This window comes from Oncorhynchus masou, chromosome 18, assembly GCF_036934945.1.
Source record: "Oncorhynchus masou masou isolate Uvic2021 chromosome 18, UVic_Omas_1.1, whole genome shotgun sequence".
Lineage (NCBI taxonomy): Eukaryota > Metazoa > Chordata > Actinopteri > Salmoniformes > Salmonidae > Oncorhynchus > Oncorhynchus masou.
The window spans coordinates 44,631,549-44,648,789 of record NC_088229.1 but is presented as its reverse complement, the minus strand read 5'-3'; the positions used below and the strand labels follow the sequence as shown (position 1 = coordinate 44,648,789).

The 17,241-nt window shown below is 40.0% G+C and overlaps 1 protein-coding gene across 3 annotated transcripts in view; it reads right to left on the bottom strand.

Moving 5' to 3' along the window:
• Positions 1 to 2,782, bottom strand: part of LOC135504684 (poly(rC)-binding protein 4-like) — a 53,390-nt gene extending 50,608 nt beyond the window's left edge. For all 3 annotated transcript variants that reach the window (XR_010450149.1, XM_064923470.1, XM_064923471.1), the window contains exon 1: positions 2,477 to 2,782. The gene's annotated coding sequence lies outside the window, so the exon portion shown is untranslated. The remainder of the gene's footprint in view (positions 1 to 2,476) is intronic.
• Positions 2,783 to 17,241: the final 14,459 nt, after the last annotated feature.

The following is a 17,241-nucleotide window of genomic DNA, read 5'->3' as shown; positions in this document are numbered from 1 at the left end:
ATTACCCAGAGTCACCATACAGATGGTCATGGTTTGCAGCTTACACCAATTAGGCAGAGCTCCTGTCTATACTCCACAGCCTTACCAAGACCCTCCTCGTTGACTAGAACATTGCTTATTTACCTCTGACTGAGCAGGCAGGCCTGGTTGTAAATTAGGAAGGGTATTGGCAGTTTCCAGCCATTGGAGCAGCATGTGTCAGTCCTAGAGTCTGTTATTTATGAGTCCTCTGAGCCCTCAGCCCTTGCTGCTGCTGCAGAGATGCTGATTCAGTTTTATTATTGAAGAGGCCCTTCCCCTCCTTATTAGATCTTTGATTCTTGGAGTGCATTAAGGAATTACATTTAGGTTGAGAGTCAGCATCAGCCATGCCTGATGACCTCTCTCCCTCTCTCCCTGTCTCTGAGTGAGTAGTGACTCTCTATCTCTCTCTTTCAGAAATAAACGTATAGATGGACAGACATGGAAAACATTATCCATTATTATTATTATTATTATTATTATTATTATCTCTCTGTCTCTCTCTTCCACACACAAACAAACTAACGCATATGCACATACACACACACACACCATTCTGTCCTGATTTGATTTGATTTGACATTGATCCTCACTATCTGCCAGGGAGAGATCACCTTTCTATGGGGGTATTCTATCCCATCCTTATATTTCCTCAATGAACAAACAATCATCCCAGAGAGAGAATTATTTTAAATAGGAGGTAATATTGTGATTCTCTGTGTAGGAACACTGTATGTAAGCATGCACTAATGCCAGGTCTCTCTCGGAAATGAGGTTCTTAACCTCGAGATCTACTCGTAGAATAAAATAATATCAAAAACTCTGTTTACAGAAAGATGACATAAGAAAAGATGACTCGTAAAGGATCATTATGTCTCTCGTCATACCGGTTTCCAGCAGTGTAATAGGATTGACCAGGCTTAAAATAGACACTAAAACAGAATATAGGAAGCTCTCCATCTTTAATTGCAGTTGGTGCAAAGCTTTCTCTAATCAATCAGACCATCCACATGTGGATGTTATTTCATTGACCTTATTGTTATGGAAAGTCCACGATGATCAACCCACTAAAATTCAATGGTGCCTTTTGTGTTATAATTGTTCTAACTCATTATGCCTTGATAAGTCTGGTAAACACAGAATTTCAAATAAATATAAACCATAAACCTTTTAGAGGACTTTGAACAGGACTTTGACCATATCCTGTTTGTGCGCAGCTTCAGTAAACTGGAGATCCAAAGCTCTAATGCCAACATCAAGCTGATTTTTGATATTGGTAGCAGCATTGCAGTATTTTGAGGAAGATCATAAGTGTTGGTGAATGTTCAATTTTCACTATAACATATTCCTATCTGATTAGTGATTTTATTTACATACCTGACTGTTTGTGTACCCTTTGTTCACAGTAAAGCTTTTGCTGAATTAAAATTATCCTAAATGGCAAGAGGTTGAAGGAGGTTGAGAAACAGTAAACCTGCAGTGCCAATCAAACAAATGATGGCTGACACACACACACACACACACACACACACACACACATAACAATACAATCCTGTGCATTTGGGGGGAATCCACTATATAAGAATTGTTGATTAAAATAAATACTTTGTATTAAAAAATGGCAAATGGTAGGTATTTTATTAACTTGTTCTTTAATAACATTGTTTGTTACTAGAGTTGTATCTAGTAAGGACCATTGGCAGCATTAGAGTGTTGAAAAAAATACATAAATACATACAGTATAAGGCAACATTAAATTATTATAGTGGAATCTGCAAGTAGAATTTTCCTTGGCGCACGTACATTTCGGTCAATTTATTAGTCTTTCCGTTCAGCCGGCATGCCAGTGAGTGATGCGCCTGTCGCGCCCGCACACACAAACACACACGCGCCCCTCAGCACTGCCATTCTTGTTGAGCGTGATCTTTGTGCGTCTTGAACTGGCCTATAGTCAGTGGGGTCATCTTTCGTTATCATAAAGACGTCTTTTTGAGGACGTCTGTCCTCAATCCCAATAAACTACTGCTGTTGTTCTTTGAGCGCATATGTTTTGTACTATTTGTCGTGGAGTTCAGCTCAAAATAAGTGTCTTTATATGGCATCCATTTCAGGTTTCTTTGAATAGGCCTACTGTGTCTATGCAGAAAAATGACGGATGTGTAGCCTCATGTATTTATTTTTTAATTCAAAGACCACATTAGAAAACACAAGAATGAGCAATTTAGGTGAGCTGCCAAAGTGAGACCAAATATTGCTCATATAATTGATTTCATATATTATTTTTGAATAGCCATACATGTACACCTCAAGGGAGTTTTCTATCATTATTTGAAATAGTTCGGCATTTGAGAATAGGAAGACACAGCAAGATACAGGAGAGGTTTTTGAAGTTGGAGAAATCACCAGATAATAAGAAGTGGCCGTTTGAATTGATAACTCAAAACTCGTATCTTACCTGTTAATATGCAGGGTCGTCAAGATGATTTCCTCTAAAGTATCCCCATGAAACGTTATAAAGCAGGTTTTGTACACATTAAAGTCCACTGTGAGCTTGTACGGATTCTCCTCCCTGTATCACGCTGAAAGGATAGAACAGGACTGAGTGCAAGCCGCCTGTGCGTGGAGACCGGGCGTCTCGATTGAGCGAGATGCATGCGGCTCGAAACGAATGTGACAGACTACCCTTTCGGATCGCGAACGAAGGTGAAGTTGTCCGTGTGTAGCCTACAGTGCACTCTGGGTAAAACAGTCTGCCCAACTATCCAACCACCCCTGTTTCCGCTGGTGCTCTGTCTCTCGGGCGAGTGTGATGGTTATCCCACGGGATCCCTGAATCAATTTGGGCACGTCTCACGCTCCCCGCTGCGCGTCGCATGACCAATCGGTTAGTTCGATTGATGGGAGCCCTATTTGTCTTTCTCTCATGTTGAAGAAGATTACAATTACGGAAAATGTGCTTGGTCATAAATGACAATAATTGTCGCATTTGAATAGCTTAATGTAGGTTAGCTCCTTGGAAATAATTAATAGCATAATAATTAATATGTTCAAGTCTTGGGAATTGGGACCAGTGCGCATCAATTCGCACAATACTGGATGGCTTTTATTCTGTCAATATATCAGAGCGTTTGCAAAGTTAAAAGTGTCAAAAGGTTGTCTAACACCCACTCGTGGAGGTCTGCTGTGGGCGGTCCAGAAACATGCTCTCCTACTACTTGCTCTCATACTGCCATCTAGTGAAGACCTCAGCTAGTCATATTGAACTGTAACTTTTTCTATTGCTGCAACATTTTCATTTTTCATCATAAGAGTTAGGCGATACTGTATTTTGTTGACTTCCATTATGGTTAATGCTATTTAACTCTGTGAGGTTATTTATAGACAGGTCTGTAGCCACCTATTTAAAACAAATCTCAATAGTTTCCATTTCCCCAACATGCACTGAGGCAGTCGTATATTCTCAGTCCAGTCTGTGATGGTTTAGTAATATCCTGACCAGGGTTGCAAAATTCCACATGTATTTTTTTAATGTATTTAATTAAAATTTTATTGAGCTAGGCAAGTCAGTTAAGAACAAACTCTTATTTACAATGACCGCCTACCTAACTTTCAATAAATACCCTGGTTATCCCGGTTGTAGGATTCATGGAATCAGGAGGGAATAAGTAGGACATCTGAAAACTTCCAACTTGGATTTCTGGAATAACAAAATTCCCAGAATTGAGCAACCCTAATCCTGACTGTGAAGCATGACCTCAGATAACAGCCTCTCTGTCCTTTGGTCCTCGTCAGACAGCGGAATATTGGGGTAATTGGAAGATAACAGCTTCATTTATTTCACTGATTACAGACAGACAGGTGCAGAACATCAGTGCTTACTGACTGACTGAAAAATTATTGAGTATATAACTGAATGCATACAGTTAGTGACATTTTGAATAGACAAAATAAGTGTTATCAAAACTGGTAATACTATTGTAACAACTTAGCAATGTTGATCTCCTGTGGCATATCATTCAAAAGTCTACAAAGTCTAATGGCAAATTCCCAATCGCCTTTCGTTTTGCGATGTTCAACAGTGCCTTGCCAGAGGATCTCAGGCTGCGTCCTGGTTCATAGGGAGATACAAGATCAGAGGTATAGGATGGGGCACAACCAATCCTTGCCTTAAAAGTGGTTAAAGCAATTTTAAAATATATTCTAAAAGTGACTGGTAGCCAGTGTAGAGAAGCTAAAATAGGTATGATGTGGAAAAATGTTTCTGGTTCCTAATAAAAGTCGAGCTGCAACATTTTGAACTAACTGTAGAAGATGGGAGTGATTTCTGTAGGCCTATACAAAGAGATACAGTGACAACCTTCTATAAATATAACTTGAGGTTTAGGTCAGGGTCTAAGAAGACACCAAGGTTTCTGGCTGTAGGACAGTCCCACAATGTTATTTTTGGCGTATGTGACACAGCTCACTTGCTGTGCCATGGTCCTAGCAATTTTGCTACCCAATAGTGTCAAGGTTGTGCGCTATTGGTGGAGAAGTCAGGTGCAGGAGAGCAGAGAGTTGTGAACAGGCGCACACTTTATTAAGGCAGAGGCAATAAAACAGACAGACGCCACTGCGTCAAAACCACCAGCCAAAGGAAAAAGTGCAAGGAGCTAAACAGTCACAAAAATAAGCAAATGTTTAACAATTAAACATCCTTCATGAAATACCACGGAATACAGGGGAAAAACCAGCCTGGCGCGTAACATGAAACAAGTAACAAAAACAAATCCACACAAAGACATGGGGGGGAACAGAGGAATAAATACATCCAGTGTGATTAGGGAATGTAAACTAGGTGTGCAGGGAACAAGACAAAACAAATGGAAAAATGGAGCGGCGATGGCTAGAAAGCCGGTGACGTCGAACAAGGACAAGGATAGGAGCCTACTTCGGCGGAAGTCGTGACAAATAGGCAATATCAAGTGCTCAAAAATAACTTAAGAAATAGGTTAAATTACCTGAGATTCTCACATGACCCTTATATTGTATAACGGTGCTACATCAGCCACTATGCTAGATGTAGTTTGAAGAGAGCAGAGTTGGAGAGACTTGCACTTTCTCTTAAGCTATTTTTATAGCCTAACTTTTAGGAGTGGGAAGATTTTCAGACAGAGAAATATGGGTGATCAAAATTTAGGCCTATTTCTAGGCAATGTAGTAAACTAAAGCCTAATCATAGGCCTATTTAGGAGGACATTTCCTTGGAAAGATAACTTCCCTGTGCTTTTTATTTATTTTACCTTTATTTAACTAGGCAAGTCAGGTAAGAACAAATTCTTATTTTCAATGACGGGCAGAACGACAGATTTTTACCTTGTCAGCTCAGGGTTTGAACTTGCAACCTTCCGGATACTAGTCCAACGCTCTAACCACTAGGCTACCCTGCCCATGCATAGTTTATAGCCTACTCTATTTAATTGAGACCACACACGCACATAATCTAGCAAGTATGGCTACTGAACTGGAGGCAGCAAGAAAAATAAGAGTGAGACTTGCTATGTCTTGCATAATCTTAAAGGATATAGCCTAACTTTTGTTAGCAGTTGATGTTATTCTTCAATAACACAGACCCCAAAGCAAATCAGGGGGAGAAAAATAGGTTTATTCAAAGAGAACAAATCATAGTTGTTATGCTGGGAAGTAGATGACAGCTGTTCCTTCTTCCCTGTCCTCAGTAATTCTCCACAGAACAAAGGGATAGGATGTAATTTATAACCCAACCCGGGTGACCGTATTGTGGGGGTTTCAGGGTAGAGGTGTACATTTGACCTCCATCATCTAGGATGTGACAATGGTAAATAAAATCTCTTAATATTTGCCTAATTTTTTTGTGCGGTCTTGCAGGCCTTCTCTTGCAGCTGCAACTGCGAGTACATTTGTAATTCAAGACTTGTCTTGAGTTGGGCTCTGGGGTGGTGAAATTGTTGAGTAAGTGAGCTTATGGTTGTCTAGGGGTATGGGTTGAGTGTGTGTGGGTGTATGTGTGTATCCCACAACTGTTGCGAAGAAGTAAAAGATGTTAGGGACAATGGAGGATGATCCACAGCTATATATGATACAAATCGAGGTGAGGGCGATGGAAATGCATTTGGCAGTTAATCTACTTCAATTCGGTAAATGGCACTGTGTGCTCTTTCCAAGGGATGGATCCCAGTTGGTTATGGGTTATGGGATACAGGGGGTCGAGGGTTGTCTGCCGGGCATTGGGATGACAAACCAACTCGGGATGAGGAGGGCTTTTAGCGGGTGGAATAGTAGGGACCAATTGGAGGTTTACTTAGTAGAAAGGCAAAGATCATGGTACAGCTATATAGACACTCCATTATCATGTTACTTTTTAATGGTACGTTTACAAACATATATTTTGATAAATAGAATTGAAAGTTGTGTCTCATTATGGTAAGTGGTGAAATAATTATAGCCAGTTAGAATTGTAATGGCCTAGCAGATAATAAGAAAAGACAATCAGTATTTACCTGGCTAAAAGAGAAGGAATATAATATTTATTGTTGACAGGAAACCCATTCAACAGTTTTATGATGATCCAAGCTTCTTTGAAAATATATATAAGAATCTATCAACTCTACAAGCAACACTAGACTCTATTATTATGGTGGGAGATTTTAATACGGTCTTAAATACCTCTATGGACCGGAAAGGAAATCACACTACAAACTATAACCCTCAGGCATTTAAGGAAATCATGAATGTCATGGATATATTGGAATTAGTGGATATATGGAGACTTAAATACCCTGACCTAGTGAGATATACATGGCAGAGGCTTAATCAAGCTAGTCGCCTTGACTACTTTCTTATACCATTCTCTCTGGCACCAAAAGTTAAAAAAGTGTTGATAGGGGACAGAATGCGGTCGGATCATCACATAATTGGCATATACAGTGCCTTGCGAAAGTATTCGCCCCCCTTGAACTTTGCGACCTTTTGCCACATTTCAGGCTTCAAATATAAAGATATAAAACTGTATTTTTTTGTGAAGAATCAACAACAAGTGGGACACAATCATGAAGTGTAACGAAAATAATAATCTTTCAGGAAATAATAATAATAATTTTCTTTCAGGAAATAATAATCTTTCAGGAAAAACTGAACATTTGCTATCTAACTGAGAGTCTCCTCATTGAAAACATCTGAAGTTCTTCAAAGGTAAATGATTTTATTTGAATGCTTTTCTGGTTTTTGTGAAAATGTTGCCCGCTAAATGCTACGCTAAATGCTACGCTAGCTATCAATACTCTTACACAAATGCTTGTTTTGCTATGGTTGAAAAGCATATTTTGAAAATCTGAGATGACAGTGTTGTTAAGAAAAGGCTAAGCTTGAGAGCTAGCATATTTATTTCATTTCATTTGCGATTTTTATGAATAGTTAACGTTGCGTTATGCTAATGAGCTTGAGGCTATAACTGGATACAGGTTTTTTTCGTAGCCAAACGTGAAACAATCGGAGCGATTTGTCCTACACAAATATATATATTATTTTTTCTTCAAAGGTAAATGATTTTATTTGAATGCTTTTCTTGTTTTTGTGAAAATGTTGCCAGCTGAATTCTAGGCTTATAGCTATGCTAGCTATCAATACTCTTACACAAATGCTTGTTTAGCTATAGTTCAATAGCATATTTTGAAAATCTGAGATGACAGTGTTGTTAACAAAAGTCTAAGCTTGAGAGCAAATATATTTATTTCATTTCACTTGCAATTTTCATGAATAGTTAACGTTGCGTTATGCTAATGAGCTTGAGGCTATAAATAGGATCCCGGATACGGGATTGCTCGTCGCATGAAGTTAAAGAACATAAATGGTTAAAGAAAAGTGTGATAAATAAAAACATATACCAATTTCATTTAAGGACCAAAAAACTGACAGCTGTGCCATATAAATTGCAAAATAGTTGAGAAGAGATTTTCGATGTACCCATTCCATGACACATGGTTTATGAATTGATACGCAAAACAACGCCGGATTCAAAACTTTGAATTTTTCAATATAAAGTACTATACAAAATTCTTGCAACTAATAGAATGTTGTATATATGGGGGATACAATCTTCCCAGCTCTGCAGATTCTGCTGTGAGGAGGCAGAGTCATTAGATCATTTATTTTGGTATTGTCCATATGTAGCTCATTTTTGGTCACAGGTCCAGGAATGGCTGAAAAATTGCAAAATTTGCCAAGAACTAACACTACAGATAACAATACTGGGTGATTTGAAAAGCCATAGTCAATCAATCAATAATATAATAATTATTTTAGTAAAAATGTTTATTTTTAATTTACAATCTGTAGAAGCTATGAGAATAGGAAGGTTCAATTATTTTGTGAAGCATCACAGCACAGTTGAAAAATACATGGCAAGTAGAAATCCGAAATGGATGATGTTGAGAGACAGATGGGAGGGGTTGAGTGGAGCTGAAGGGTGGGACTAATAACAAGATAAACAATGTAGGGCATAAGGGATCTGTAGAATGTATATAGGTTCGGAACTTTTGTGAAATAGTATAGTTACAAATAGAAATCAAACTGGATGGATATCAGAAATAGAGGAAGGACTAAGAACAAACAAGAGAGAGCTATTGTAAAGTAGACTGTGTCTGTAGAGTGTGTATAAGATGTATGGATTGAAGGTAGAAGCAGAAGTGTTTATTAGTTTACTCCAATTGGGGGATCGGCAGAAGGGTTTGCGGGGAATAATAATAAAGGTATATTCTTTAAAAAAGTATGTATGTCTATATAGGTATGTGTATGCATATATGTGTATATATATGCATGCGTGTATGGATATATATATTTACCCAAAAAATATGGGGGATTGGAAATGATGCAGACAATTACATTGGAATCAACATTCTTTCCGCAATATTAAACTGATCCACCCGCTAAAATAAATAAATAATTATAACCCTACCCTAGCCTGTGTCATGACTCTCCTGTGAAGATCTGAAGGATCAGGTTACAGTGGGTCTGCTCTACAGCACCCTCTCTCTCCCGCAGAGGGGGACAGGGGTGAAGTTGGCCATTTTATGATGGTCGTAAATACCAGCAGGAACTCTCTCTCCCACACAATGAATCCCTTCGTTACAACAGGGAGAGATTTTGTAGTACTGTGACATCCAAGATTGGATAATGAAACAATATTGCTGTCATCTAAAAAGTTGGAAGGGTCCATGGGTACTTAAATAACAATTATGTCAGATCAGTTGTTGTTTTCGGATCTCATTAAGGATGGTATAACAACATAACTTTATCTCTGAATGTGTATTTTTCCCAGTAGTCAGGTTTACATCCAAATGTTGGGGAATTTATAGGATTAAATATAAAACTATTTGTGAGAAGATGAAATGTGATCTTAGCCTTCTAAATGTTTTTCTAAATGTTTTTCATGTTAAGTTTATCCAGTCAGTAACCACGCCCACGTGAGCACAGACATTATGCCAAACGTAATTGAATGCTCTTTTTCCCCAAGTGCTTAAAAAAGGACTCGCTGAAGAATTAACATATTAGACCAAAACACGCCTGGTTGCTGCCGGTGTGTGAAGTTGTTCCAGCTGAATATGAACAAGACCAGAAAATGGTAAGACACTCGGAAACTCTCGAGTGAAGACTTCTGATGAACTACTCTCCACAGACGGACCGGCGATTTCAACAGAGAGACAACAAAGACATACAAGCTTAAATATGTGTTGCATTTCTAAATCCGAATGAGGGTTGTTAGGGTGCTGCAAATTTATATTTACGATGGGGTATTTTCCAAACGTATGTACAATAAGCCCACTCTCTATCTCTCCCACTCTCTATTCTGCTCTTTATATGTCCCCAACCCCTTTCTATTGTCTTCCAAGCCATCAAATCGGGTTAGTCCACTAGGGACATTTCATTGCATTGTGTAATAATCCATGTGTAAGCAATCCTGTTTGTGTGTTTATATACAGTGCCTTGCAAAAGTATTCATCCCCCTTGGTGTTTTTTCTATTTTGTTGCATTACAACCTGTAATTTCAATGGATTTTTATTTGGATTTCATGTAATGGACATTCACAAAATAGTCCAAATTGGTGAAGTGAAATGAATGAAATGAAAAAATAAAAAACTGAAAAGTGGTGCATGCATATGTATTCACCCCTTTTGCTATGAAGCCCCTAAATAAGATATGGTGCAACCAATTACCTTCAGAAGTCACATAATTAGTTAGATTGCACACAGGTAGACTGTATTTAAGTGTCACATGATCTCAGTATATATACACCTGTTCTGAAAGGCCCCAGAGTCTGCAACACCACTAAGCAAGGGGCACCACCAAGCAAGTGGCACCAGGAAGAGCAAGAAGCTCTCCAAACAGATCGGGGACAAAGTTGAGGAGAAGTACAGATCAGGGTTGAGTTATAAAGCAACTCTCGCTATATTATGGCAGCATAACTATGAAGATTATCATCACAAATAGTAGGCAGTCTAAAGCATTTGGCTCGACAGAGTTTGAACAGCTAGGTAGCCTACATCTGCGGTACTTGCATGATCATTAAGTGTTTAAAAACACAGATCGTTTTTTGCCCCAATGCAAAACTCAAGTGGGGAGTTACATGATTTTTTCAGGAACTCTGGCTAGTGGCTACGATATGGCAAAATCTATGAAGATTAGCCTACATCATCACACAAAACGCTGATTGTTTTTGCTCTAATGCAGCCTCCTGCTTGTACAACTGCAATATCCGTTACAAAAGACAGAGAAGGTAATATAGCCTTCAATAAATGTTTTGGGGAATGTTTGTTGAAATCGGCAAAGGTTTTTTCATGTTCAGAAATATCAGACATAGATAGGCTACATAATCATGGTTCAGAAGAGGGCGAGTAAAGAGAGAAATGTGAAGGAAGATGGAGTTTGAGCAGTCGCTACAAAATGTGCAGAAAATAACACATGTGCAGAAGGTTATCCAGATCCTTAGATTTGAGAAAGAGGTTTCAGTAGGGTAGGAGGGGGCAGGGCGAAAACTCCGTATTCGTAGCCACATCCTTTTTCAAACAGCTCTTACACAAAAAGGGTATTATCATTTTCACAATATCAGTGTTATTTCGACCTCATGTAGTGGAAATATCCCGTTTTCAACTGCAGTGACCATTTAAAGACTTCCTCCAGCAAACTTAAAAAAAGCAATATTCCAAACAGAAATACACTAAAGTACACACACTAAAGGGTAAAAGAAAAAGTATGCTTTTTTTGACACAACAACAAACTGCAAGGAGTAGGGAATTCAAGGAGTTGGTCTGATAGGGATGCCATGTCATGCCATGTTCGTGAGGATGTTCGTGAGGATAACTGGACCACCTATTGAGATGTTCATTTTGTCAAGTAAATCAGGTGATAAATATTCTGAAAATGAGACTTGGGTAGGATATAGCTTAATGATGATAAGTTATGTACATGTGTACAGGAGGCAAAACAGTCTCCCTTTCATGTTCGTCACATGGTTGAGCTGTGAACATCAGAGTGGCATTCTAAGATATTATCCCTGCCTTCTGACTCCTATTCCTAAAAAGATGAGATTCAAGGCAAACCTATGAAAAAATAACAATTGAGAAAAACAGAGAAACCACAAGGATTCAGACAAGTGAAGACCCAAAAATACTGGAATACAATCTTAGATCCCCCCCATCATGTTGGTTCTGAGGCACAAATGTTTGTCAGGACCATGTTGAGAAACTCCAAACAATTCTATGCTGGTGTTAAACCATGTTTGTGCTTGTTTGTAAGAGTATTGGAAAGAAAATGTGAGATATTCCATGGCTGAGTATTTGTAGTTGCTGCCCTAGTGTCATCTCATTGTTTCAGTGCCGTTTAGTGTGACTGGCATTTGTTAGGCCTGAACGCCTCTAGACAAAAATGGGTCACATACATTGTTTAGGCCAAAGTAAGTGGGGTTGCCATTGTAACAGGGCTGATTTCCTTCCTAACACTAAAGAGAACAACTTAACCATCACAGATGAAATACTTTTTTGGATTGAAATCTTAGAGGATGTGAATTAATTATATATATATATAAACAATTAATTAATATATATATATATATAAACAATTATATATACATTTGCTAACATTTCAAAAAATCTGTTTTTGCTTTGCCATTATGGGCTATTGTGTAGATTTATGAGGGGGAAAAAGCAATTTAATCAATTTAAAAATATGGCTGTAACGTTACAAAATGTGGAAATCCAAGAGGTCTGAATACCTTCCGAATTCACTGTACATCTGAGATTAATTATTTGAAATGCAATTGTTGGTTTGTTTTATTACCATGAGCACGTAGACCAGGGGTCTCCAACCTTTTCTAGAATGAAAGCTAAAAGAAGCTACATGCGAGCTATTCTTTTTCTAGCTTTCAAATAGGAACATTATTATTGTCTCCTCTCCACTGCAACTCTTCGCCAGGTCCGTAGTGTACAAGAGAAAATAGTGTAATATGTTTTCTGTCAATATACCTTGTAAAATAACGTTATTTAAACAACTCTAATGGGAGCCCTATAAAAGTGATTCTTTCCCCCAAATGTATATGATTTCCACTCTCAAAACTATTGTGAATAGAGAAACAACAAAATTGTATGTTCTGAGACCATGTCAATGCTTAAATCACATCATAAGACCCTTTTTCTTTAGGTCTGAGAGGAAATGAATCTAAGCCTAAAATGTCAGTCTGTTGTCAAGAGAATACTTGAGGTACTGCAGGATTACAGGTAAATGATGTGTGAGTAGTTTAACTGTTATGTTTATCTGTCTGTTTTTGAGCTACAGACTTCTTAGTTGTACAATTGGATTTGTCTATTTCTTCTGCATTCATTGGTACCAATAAATAACCACAGCTGAGGTTCAAAATGTGCTAGTGAGACTCGGGTGGATCCTGAATGGTATTTTTACAGAAACGTCTGTAGAATCCAAGTGGTTTGAGCTGCAAACTATCTAACATTTTGCTCTCACAAGCTGCACAAATGTTGTTAAAAGGAAAGGGGTTCTTCTACATAGGATATCAAATCATAGGACATCCAAGGACATGGTGTCTATAATACTGTAATGAGCTCCCATAGTCGACTAAGGCAGCCCCCAGTACCTCTCTGATTCAGAGGGGTTGGGTTACATGCGGAAGACACATTACGGTTGAATGCATTCAGTCACAAATTCCAAACTTCACTTCGTTGTCACTGATTAGTTGGATATTAATATCCCGTTGAGCATACAATTTCTGTTCTTATACCATTCATGTAAATACATTTTTTTATCAGGTTTATGCTTTGGTGGACCTCATCTTTTTTATTGACATTTGTCAATAAAACTCATGAATGCAAATTGTTTTGTATTGGTTGTCCTGAAAATAATAGTAAAATGCGTAATTGTTAGGCTAAATGTAAGTGCTAGACATGCAAATAAATTAAACTCAGATCAATTAAAAGCCGTTTTTACTGGGTTCTCGACTGATAAGGTTAAACTTTGACAGATTTGTGATGTCAGAGGAGGAGTACACTTGGCTTAAACGCTTCCATCAAATCAGGCCTCATCTGAGTGGCTTCAGCTCAGACACGGAGCAGTTCTTTTTCATTTCCTACGGCAAAACATACGATCATCTCAGGGAGTATGTGGCCCAGATATTTTTTGAGTTAGGCATTGGAAGTAAAGTGACATTCGTTACACTTCTATACGAAGTGTTGCTACAATGAACTTTAATCAAGAGTCGGTTACAGATTGCCGTGTCGTGGCCGACCATATGTCTCACTCTACCATAATTTGCCTCGTAATACCAGCCAGGCCCAGTTACTAATTGAGGGACAAATTAATACATGATCCACTGTTAAATAAATTAAGTGTATTACTTTATAATTCACCCGTGTATGTGTGTGTCATTTGGTCACAGTTGAGTAGTTATGGAGACCTGGGGGTCTGAAGTTCCAGGTAGCCTGTGGATCGATGAGTGAGAAGTGGGACTCATTGATTTGCATTGGGTTCCCAGGTGCAATTCCAGGACCAGCCACAAGTCGGCACCAGGGAACCTTTGTAAATCATTAGTTCTCAGCTGCTATTCCAGGACCGGCCAAAGGGTGGCACCTCGGAACCTAATGTAAATCAATGAGAGAGCTTGGCTGAAAAACTACTAACTTTCGCCCCCAGAGACTAAGTTCAGCCGTGCACAGGGTGGCCGGATGGGTGGGGGATGGGGGAAATGTCTCCAGGGGCCCTCAGGGGTGGGGTAGGGCTCCATGGCCGGGTTGGGGGAGACCCCTTAACACCCCTATACGGGACCAGACACCGGAGGACACAACTTGTCGTTCTAGGCCGTTTTAACCATGGGCACCTGGGAACCCAATGTAAATCAATGAGAGAGCTTTGCTGAAAAACGACAGAGTCCCACTTCTCTCTCATCGCAGTCCAGCTGTGCACAGGGTGACTGAATGGGTTACCAGGTGTGACCGTATTCCCTGGAACTACAGACCTCCAGGCCTATAGGCCTCCAGGCTTACACTCCCAGTCTGCCTGCCTGCCATCTCACTGGGCCTGAGAGTGTTTAGCTTCCTGCCTTGACCATCCTGACCTCCAGACCTATAGGCCTACACGCCCACCAGGCGAACCGGGGAACCCACACTTAAGCACCCCTCCCCGGACACTAAGATGTCTATAAACCTGCTTTCACGAATAACGTGCACCTGATAACATAAAATAGGCTTTGTGCACCTGGTTACCCAAAACTGTCTCCTATAGGCCTACACTCCCAGCCTGCCTGCTTGCCCTCTCTCTGGGCCTGAGTGGAGGAAAAACAACAGAGTCACACTTCTCATGACCTTCCTGACCTCCAGGCCTCCACACCTATTCTCCCTACCCAGGTCAACACCCCTCTCTCTGGGCATGCGTCCCTGCCGGGGCTTTTACCCACCTCCATAACCTCGCCCACCAGGCGAACCGGGGAACCCACACTTAAGCACCCCTCCCCGGACACTAAGATGTCTATAAACCTGCTTTCACGAATAACGTGCACCTGGTAACATAAAATAGGCTTTGTGCACCTGGTTACCCAAAACTGTCTCTGTGCACCTGGTGACCTGAAACAGGCTCTTTGGATTTGGTGACCCGACTGCTTTTCCACTCAGAAAGTCCACACATATGGGTTGCCAGGTGCTGGTGGAACCTTCAACTTGCGTCTCACCCTTTAATCACCTGCCTGCCCTCTCACTCTGGCCCCTGGCCCCTGGCCCTTCTGCGTGCACCTGGTGACCCGTCCAGTTTTCCGCTCAGAGACTAAGTCCACACCTTGGTTACCAGGTGCTGGTGGACCTTTCACCCTGCATCTCCTCCTCTACACTTCTGCTTCCCTCTCACAGACTGGCCTCTGACCCATACAGTGTGTACTTGGTAACCCAAGTATTCTTTAAAAAAAACGTTGGTTTTAGTCGGAGCTAAGGCCCATTTCAGGTCATGTTTTAGTTTTATAGGATGGCAGTAGGTCAGTTTGGAGCCCAAACCCAAGCGATGATAGAGCGGGAAGCGGGGGTGTGAGCCCCCTACCCTACCCAGCCGACTGGAAGTCTGACAAACCGCTAAAGTTGACTTCCAGACTGTATTAAGTGTTGATGTAGGCTTTTCCCTATGACACAAACCATTTTAAACAACAATGTGAGGAAGACCTGGTATAAGCTATTGGTGATTATGAATGGATACAGATATGTTTGAATGCCCAGTCATGTTCATATAATCTCAGACATAAATTACTGCATTTTAAGGCCATGCATAGAATGTACTATATGCCAGTGAAACTGAATTACCTGCACTTGGAAATGTCATTCCTCTGCTGGAGGTGTAAAACACAAAAGGGATCATACTTGCACCCACTACGGACGTGCAGTAAAGCCTGCAGTGAGCGTGTGTCCAAAATAGCCCCTCTCTAGCCAGAGCAGTGGTCATATTTATTGGATGGAATAGAGAAAATATGCCACTATAAGTCACATTAGCACACTTTAGCACCAACCGTCCCGGTATAGGGACACCCTTCCCGTAGAGGCTAAATCTACTGTAGCTAGTTATCTTGTTGTGTCTGCTTGGTTCGGCTGGATGCAGGTTGTGTACAGTGCAGGCAACCTTTGAGAATAGTTTTTTTAACCTGTTGAAACTCTAGGGGCGCAATTTCATTTTTGGATGAAAAACGTTCCCGTTTTAAACAAGATATTTTGTCACAAAAAGATGCTCGACTATGCATATAATTGGTAGCTTTGGAAAGAAAACACTCTGACGTTTCCAGAACTGCAAAGATATTTTCTGTGCGTGCCCTAGAACGTGAGCTTCAGGCAAAACCAAGATGAGACGGCATCCAGGAAATGAGCAGGATTTTTGAGGCTCTGTTTTCCATTGTCTCCTTATATGGCTGTGAATGCGAGAGGAGTAAGTCTGCCCTTTCTGTCGTTTCCCCAAGGTGTCTGCAGCATTGTGACGTATTTGTAGGCATATCATTGGAAGATTGACCATAAGAGACCACATTTACCATGTGTCCGCCCGGTGTCCTGCGCCGAAATTGGTGCGCAAAAGTCAGCTGCAAGTATTTTTCCACAGAATTCAGAGAAGAATGCAGGCTTCCACGAACGATATATCAATGAAGAGATATGTGAAAAAACACCTTGAGGATTGATTCCAAACAACGTTTGCCATGTTTCGGTCGATATTATGGAGTTAATTCGGAAAAAGTTTGACGTTGTAGGTGACTGAATTTTCGGTTCGTTTCGGTAGCCAAATGTGATGTACAAAACGGAGCGATTTCTCCTATACACAGACGCTTTCAGGAAAAACTGCGCATTTGGTATGTAACTGAGAGTCTCCTCATTGAAAACATCCGAAGCTCTTCAAAGGTAAATGATTTTATTTATTTGGTTATCTGGTTTTTGTGAAAATGTTGCGTGCTAAATGCTACTCAAAATGCTAAGCTAGCTTAGCATACTCTTACACAAATTAGTCAATTGCTATGGTTCAAAAGCATATTTTGAAAATCTGAGATGACAGTGTTGTTAAGAAAAAGCTAAGCTTGAGAGCAGGCGCATTATTTTCATTTTATTTGCGATTTTCAGAAATCGTTAACGTTGCGTTATGCTAATGAGCCTGAGGCTTTAGTCACGATCCCGGATCCAGGATGGGGAGTATCAA